This window comes from Mobula hypostoma, chromosome 8 (assembly GCF_963921235.1).
Source record: "Mobula hypostoma chromosome 8, sMobHyp1.1, whole genome shotgun sequence".
Lineage (NCBI taxonomy): Eukaryota > Metazoa > Chordata > Chondrichthyes > Myliobatiformes > Myliobatidae > Mobula > Mobula hypostoma.
In genome coordinates this window covers 107,367,003-107,374,724 of record NC_086104.1, presented here as the reverse complement: position 1 = coordinate 107,374,724, position 7,722 = coordinate 107,367,003, and positions in this window count along the sequence as shown.

Genomic DNA, 7,722 nt, shown 5'->3' with positions numbered 1-7,722 from the left:
GAGATAGCTAGAAAGTGATAGGGGAAGCCAGGTGAGTGGGAATGGTCAAGGGCTGGGGAAGGACTCTGATAAGAGAAGAGAGTGAACTAAAGGAGAAAGGGAAGGAGGAGACCTAGGGGGAGGTGATAGGCAGGTGAGAAGATGTACAAGGTCAGAGTAGAAATAGAGGGAGGGGATTTGTTCCCTTCTCCAACACCTTCTCGTTAGCATTAAGCAACCCGGAGAAGTGTGAGGTGGTACACTTTGGAAGGACAAACTCCAAGGTGGAGTACAAAGTAAATGGCAGGATACTTGGTAGTGTGGAGGAGCAGAGGGTTCTGGGGGTACATGTCCACAGAACCCTGAAAGTTGCCTCACAGGTGGATAGGGTAGTTAAGAAAGCTTATGGAGTGTTAGCTTTCATAAGTCGAGGGATAAAGTTTAAGAGTTGCGATGTAATGATGCAGCTCTATAAAACTCTGGTTAGGCCACACTTGGAGTACTGCGTCCAATTCTGGTTGCCTCACTATAGGAAGGATGTGGAAGCATTGGAAAGGGTACAGAGGAGATTTATCAGGATGCTGCCTGGTTTAGAGAGTATGCTTTATGATCAGAGATGAAGGGAGCTGGGACTTTACTCTCTGGAGAGAAGGAGAATGAGAGGAGACATGATAGAGGTTTACAAGATATTAAGAGGAATAGATAGTGGACAGCCAGCGTCTCCTCCCCAGGGCACTGCTGCTCAATACAAGAGGACACGACCTTAAGGTAAGGGATGGGAAGTTCAAGGGGGATACTAGAGGAAGGTTTTTTACTCAGAGAGTGGTTGGTGCATGGAATGCACTGCCTGAGTCAGTGGTGGAGACAGATATACTAGTGAAGTTTAAGAGACTACTAGACAGGTATATGGAGGAATTTAAGGTGAGGGATTGTATGGAAGGCAGGGTTTAAGGGTTGACACAACATTGTGGGCTGAAGGGCCTATGCTGTACTGTTCTATATTCTAACTGTGTCAGTTTCTGGTGAGTTCTACCATTTGGGATGCCATTGCCTGTTGATCCACATTGAGTATTGATTGAGTGCCAGTCTAGTTGGATTTTTCTTAACCTTTCACATCTTAAAGTGCTGGTCCTCCATTTTTCGATTATATAAAGCTCAATCTGTTGTGTTTGGCCTCCATATGTCACATTCACTTTCAATTTGCCTCTGGGAGACACTTTTTCACCTGTGTAAATCTTTAGCATCACTGAGGTCTTCTCTAATGGTATCTTAGAAAACAGTCTGTTGTAGTCAGCCTCTGGAATTATGGACAAAGCTGACCCTTCTCCTTTCCAGCTCCATTTTCATCACATCTATTGTGATCCACAGTATATTGTGATCTGTTTCAGTTATACTATGCAGTTCTAGCTATGAAAGTTCATCTTTGTCAGACTCTTACGTCATCTGGTTCTGTTTTGCATTCGGTAACTTTATGCATTTGCTCAGTTTTGTGTATGAGACTTTCTACTGGATTGTGCTTTTTGTCTACCTTGCACATTCTCTCTGATCTTGTCTGTGACACTTTCTGCAGACTTTTTATTTGAACCAACAGTTATTTGCATCATGGGAAGATTTATCACATTGATATCATGTTCGGCTTTTTTGCTCTATTTGGGGACATTTAGAAAAATTTCACATTATAACCATTCTTTCTGTGGTTCTGCTGCATCCTTTGCAGCTGTCTCTAATGATATTGCAATGGTCAATGCCAGTTCTAATGTTGGGTCTCTTTCTGCCAGTAGCCTTGCTTGAGTGCTTTGCCTATGCATGCCACATACAAGCCTATCCCTTAATGCATCAGAAAGTCCATCTCTAAAGTCACAATACTGGGAAAGTTTGCGCAGTTCTGCAAAGTATTTAGAAAGGCTTTCATCTTTTGACTGGTTCCTTTTGTGAAATCTAAGTCTCACAGCTATTAGCAGTGATTTAGGGTTCAAGTGATTTTGTAAAGTTTAAAACAATTTTGTCGAACATCTTGCTTGCTGGGTTTTCTAGGTTGTGTAAGAGACTGTACATCCTTGCACCCATTAAGCTAAGAAGTATAGGGGCTTTCTTTTACTCCTCCCTGCTTTTGCGTTATAAATCAGTCCAACCCTCTTGATATATGACTCCCAGCCTTCATTAGCATTATCAAATTTGTCAACTTTCCCAAATGAAGCCATCGCCACGTTATTTTCACTTTAAGTTCAGTGCATCTTTCATTGTTGCTCACGTGTTTGTTCGCGTCCGACGGCCTTCTCTGTGCTGTTTAACTCTCGCTGCTTCATCCCATAACTGTTGGTGCAGTTGGTGATACTTTCTGACATTTAGGTTTGTACTTTCGCCAATTTGTTGTGTCTGTGCACAACTACCTATAAATTAAATTAAAGCACATGCGTGGTAGATGACTTTAACTGGTGTATTCACGAGGAAGAGGAAAAGTGTGCATACACAAACAAGGCAGAGACCCTTCTTCAGGACTGAAGGAAGGGAGAAGACACCAGAATAAAAGTGGGGGAGAGGGGGGAGGGGTGGGAAAGGTCAAAGGCTGGAGAAGGAATATTTAATATGATCTTTTCACAGGCTTCTTCAGAGTGTTGATATCACCTCGGAGCCCTGTCCTCTCTCAACACTTAAATCTGTGTCTGTTCTTGATTTCCTTACTACTTTACCAGATTTTTACCTTTTATACTGGAATCTGAATTGATTTCGGTCTAAGACTCTGCCACTAATTTTTGGCTACTTTGTTTACTCTTGTGACCTAATCAAGAAAATGAAGCCTGGTTAGTCAGCCCTCCCATGGAATCATGAATTCTTTTCTCATTACTGGAATATTTTTTGCTTTGTCATGGATTACCTCTAAATGTGTGTTTCTGCTTACCCCCTTTTCACTATTCTATCAGCCTAGGCCCCTTCAGCTAACTGTCTTCCTTTCTGTTAAACACGGTTGTTTCTGACCCTGGTTTCCCCCTCGGCAAACCTGGTGGGAGATTGTGTCAAACAACCTGTGCTAGGTTCAACCTGACGTGGAGACCAAGTCTCATGAAATGATTTTTAAACATTTTGACTGGGTTTTAAAAAAATCTAATGATAATATGTATAATTTTAACCCCCTTTTTAATAGCTTAATCAGTTCTTAATCCATTTTAAGCTTGTAAAATGTATCTTGCGAACATTCTAAACTTTTAGCAGCCTTCATGCTCCTAGCCAAGGCAAACAAGTATGACTCAAATCTCAGTTATTTTCCAGCTGTTTTACGTGCAAATCTTATTTTTCTTTCCTCTGTCCCAGTCTCATCCTCCCACTCTCTTCCCCCCCCCCCCAACCTCACACCTCACTCTAGTGATGCCTTTTCTATCTGGATACATTCCCAGTGAATGAATGATGAGTAAACCCTGTCCTGAAGTTTCTCCTGAGAATGGCTTTCGGAATGGTTGCAAATTCTGGTCCATTGAAAACTTTACAAACTGACCCAACGAAAACAATTACAGCTGTTGTGAAAATTTATTTGAAGTGTGTCATTTTAAAGAAAATACTTTGAATGACATTCTAACGCTAGCTATAACAGTGTACAAAATGATTTGTCCGTATCTTTCAGATTTTGCCAAACCGAATTTGACAATGAATGGAAGTAGTGGTTCTATTCTGATAGGTAGCACTGTTGGAATAGACAGAGACACATCTGTTGCTAGTATTCCTGAGCTGCAGGAGTTTGAAGACCCTCCAGCAAAAAGATGAGAAGTAGAAGAATATATACGTTAGCCTCAGGATAATGGACAACTGCTCAGTATTGCAACTTCATGGAAAAGTTCAAGCTGTGGACTTTGAGACCACATTCTATTCTGCTATGGAATTTGTGCCTTTTGGAAGGAAAGTTCAAAAGCTGCTCTCATTGCAGTGAAGTACACGAATGAATATTATTGTAAAATCTTTATTTCTGTGTAGAGTAAAAGGGGGAAGAAAGGAAAACATTTAAGCACTTTGGGAAATGTGTTCATGCTGAAGCTTAGCTCAGGAAGCAGGCCTTGTAGACAGAGCTATTTGTTTAATTGACCCTTTTCTACCCTGCTGTTGGGCCTGTGGTGGCAGTAAATTAAAGCAGAAAGTAAAAGTCCCATGTATTGTAAATTTCTGTTTTCCTAGAGAGATAACATTGCAACAGGCCCTTTGGTCCATCATTTGTGCTGCCATCAATGACATATTTATCTTAGTTTTTTTTTAATTCCACCCACATTCTACCACTGACCTACATTACTGGGGGCATTTTACAACAGCCAATTAATCTATCAACCCGGCTTTGGGCTATGAGAGGAAACTGGAGTCTCCAGACTCACACAGAACATGTAAGCTCGACACAGTCAATGCCGAGGTCATGATTGAAGCCAAATCTCTGATACTGTGACTTTAAATATATTTGTAAATCAAGTAATGGAAGCTAATTTACTGCACTAAATGTTTTACTCAGTATTTTTAGTGAAATTATTTATACATGTTATAAATAGTTATACATTCCAATCAACAAATGGAATTACTTCAGACCTTTTGATCAAAATTGGCTGCATTTTAAAATTTATTCTGTGCCTCTTTCTGACATGTCCAATTGTACCTCCCTTAATTACAGGATTCTACGGAGAGTGGTGCAGACAGCACAGTGCATCTGTAGATGTGAACTTCCCATGATTCAGGACATTTACAAGGACAGGTGTGTAAAAAGGGCCTGTAGGATCATTGGGGACCCGAGTCACCCCAACCACAATCTATTCCAGCTGCTACCATCCGGGAAGCAGTACCGCAGCATAAAAGCCAGGATCAACAGGCTCCGGGACAGCTTCTTCCACCAAGCCATTAGACTGATTAATTCACACTGATTTGAGTGTAATCTATATTACACTGACTGTAATAAAGCACTGTGGAATAAATCTACTGCAAAGTTAAGCCATCAGTGGTATAATTTGACAAACAAGTGTTACAGTTTTATAAAATGGGCAAGGAGCAATGTAAAAATTAAATGATAGACAGATATAACTGAACAGGATTTATGGACAAATTGTGATGCATCTTCCAGGTTCTGTCTATCCAATCTTATAGAGCTTTTCAAGGAAGTTACCAGGAAAGTGGATGAATGCAAGGCAGTGGATGTTGAGTACATGGAATTTAGCAAGACCTTTGACAAGGTCTCACACGAGAGGCTGGTCAAGAAGGTTCAGTCGCTTGGTATTCAAGATGAGGTAGTAAACTGGATTAGACATTGGCTTTGAAGCCAGAGACTGGCGGGAATTGGCTGTCTCTCTGACTTGGAGGCACGTGACTCGTGGAGTGCTGCAGGCTCCACTGTTGTCCGTCATCTATATCGATGATCTGGATGATAATGTGGTTATCCAGATCGGCACATTTGCTGATGACACCAAGATTTGTGCTGCAGTGGACAGTGAGGGAAAACTATCATAACTTGCAGCAGGTTCAGACCAGCTGGAAAATGGCAGATGGAATTTAACATAGAGAACTGTGAGGTTTTACACTTCTGTAACATCAACCGGGGTAGGACTTACACAGTGAACAGAAGGGCACTGAGAAATGTGGTAGAGCAAAGGGATCTGGGATTACAGGTCCATAATTCATAAAGTGGCATATAGGGTCGTAAAGAAAGCCTTCATAAATCAAAGTACTGATTACAGGAGGTGGGATGATTGTTGAAGTTGTATACGATGTTGCTGAGGCCTAATTTGGAGTATTGTGTGCCCTTTTGCCCACTTACCTACAGGAAAGATGTAAATCAGTTTGAAAGGGTACAGAGAAAATTTTCAAGGATGTTGCTGGGTCTGGAGGAGTTTACTTTTAGTGAGGCATGCACATATCACGTGGTAGTGTGATGATGTATGCAATTCACATATAACCTGTATTGAAAAATGAACAAGAATGCTTAATCAAACTATGTACAAAATTACTCAAGTATTATTGAAATATCAAATACACAACATTCCTACTGGCTTACCTATAAACTCCAACTCAATGTAGAATGCATCTCAACTCTGCACACAGTGAATTATATAATGCAATTACTATATACAGACATTCCATTCAGCCTGAAAGATTTCATCGCCATGGAGGCTTTCTTACTCTTGTGGGATAATATCTTTTCTGACAAAGGAGGTCACTCTGCTTGGCAGGTGAGATCTGAGCTGTGTAAACAATCTCATTTTCTGCGGCCTTCTCCGTGGTGGTTGTAGGAGTTGTTTCTGAGATTGCATCCGGACATCTTTCTTCTCCTTTTTCTTCTTTCTAGGATGTGCTTCTTGATCTTGCAAAGGTACATTTAGTTCACTAGAGGTATTGTCTTATTAATCCTTCTATTGCTTTCTTTACATTCTAATCTCCCTTGGTTTCTTCATCCACAACACCAACTGACGAATCCTCTGTTTTTGTATCTCCATTGACTCCTTTCTTTTTGGCCTTCCATTCATCCAGCTGGGCTTTGGTCTTTGTATCTACTTTTACAAGCAGCTTTTTGTCTCCCACGAAGTTCATGCAATAACCTTGATGCACGCAGAGTAGATTCTGGTTCTTTATACTCATTACAAACGAATGCTTCCAACTTTCCTGAAGCTTCTTGAACTATCTTCCAGCATAAAACCAAGCTACGTTTCACAAGTAACTGTCTGATTAGCATATCAGAGGCTTTCTCATATATAGTGTGTTGCCTACATAAACTGCACAGAGGTTGAAACCAGCACCTGTTTGTTCTCTGTTGGGCAACGGCTCATAGTTTTCGACATGGAAACATCTAGTACCTTTCTTAATTCACTTTCAGTTGGCTTCATTTGCAGGGGATGTGATATGCAATTTGTGGATGGATCTCCAATCAGATTATACAGTAGTTGTCTCAGCCAATCACCCAGTGCTGGTCCTTCTGTTTTTACCACATGTAAGCTTAATATGGCTTGTTGGTTGTTGCATTTCACAGTTACGGATGTCACTCCCACAGAAGGTACCTTTTCTTTGACTTAAGTTCTCAGCTGGATACCTGAAGCCTTCAGGTTGATACCTTTGAAATGCCATTCATACTATGTGGAATGACTGAAACAGCTGAGCTACATGTCCAGTTCCTTTTTAATTAATTTGTCATTCACTTGTGGTGTAAGCCATATTGCTTGTCTATTGTTAGTTTTCACACAGTAAATGTCAAGACTATGCGGTCCTGTGTCACTTCAATCATTACCAGATTTTTCATTAACAGCATGCAGATCAATGCTCTTTTTGAAACTGCAACTTGAATTTTTAGCTCTTTCTCTTCCCTGTGCAGTCCAGTTAATTTTGTCTGCCTGACGTGCTCTTGGTATGTGTCCTACTTTGTTGCATTCTCCGCAAGTTTTGCCCTTAAATCTGCATTTGTTTGGTGTTTGTGAGTCCCTGCCACAATGGTAACACAAATTGTTTGGCCAGGCTGCTTTCTGATTAGACACTGCAGTTTTATTAATGATCATATTCATTCCTGACTGCAACTCAGTTACACTTCTATCTGCTCATTTGAATGTGAGTTGTGCTTCAGTTAGGAGCTGTTTTTGAATGCTTTCTTGTAGGGTTCCACAAACTAAACCATTTCTCAGTACAAGCCCCTTACCAAACTGACAATCTTGTCAATTCAGCCATGTACTCTGAAAATAACTCCTGAAAATGCAATCTAAAGTGTTCTACAATCAAGAATGGGTTTGGTTACAAATGGTCCTG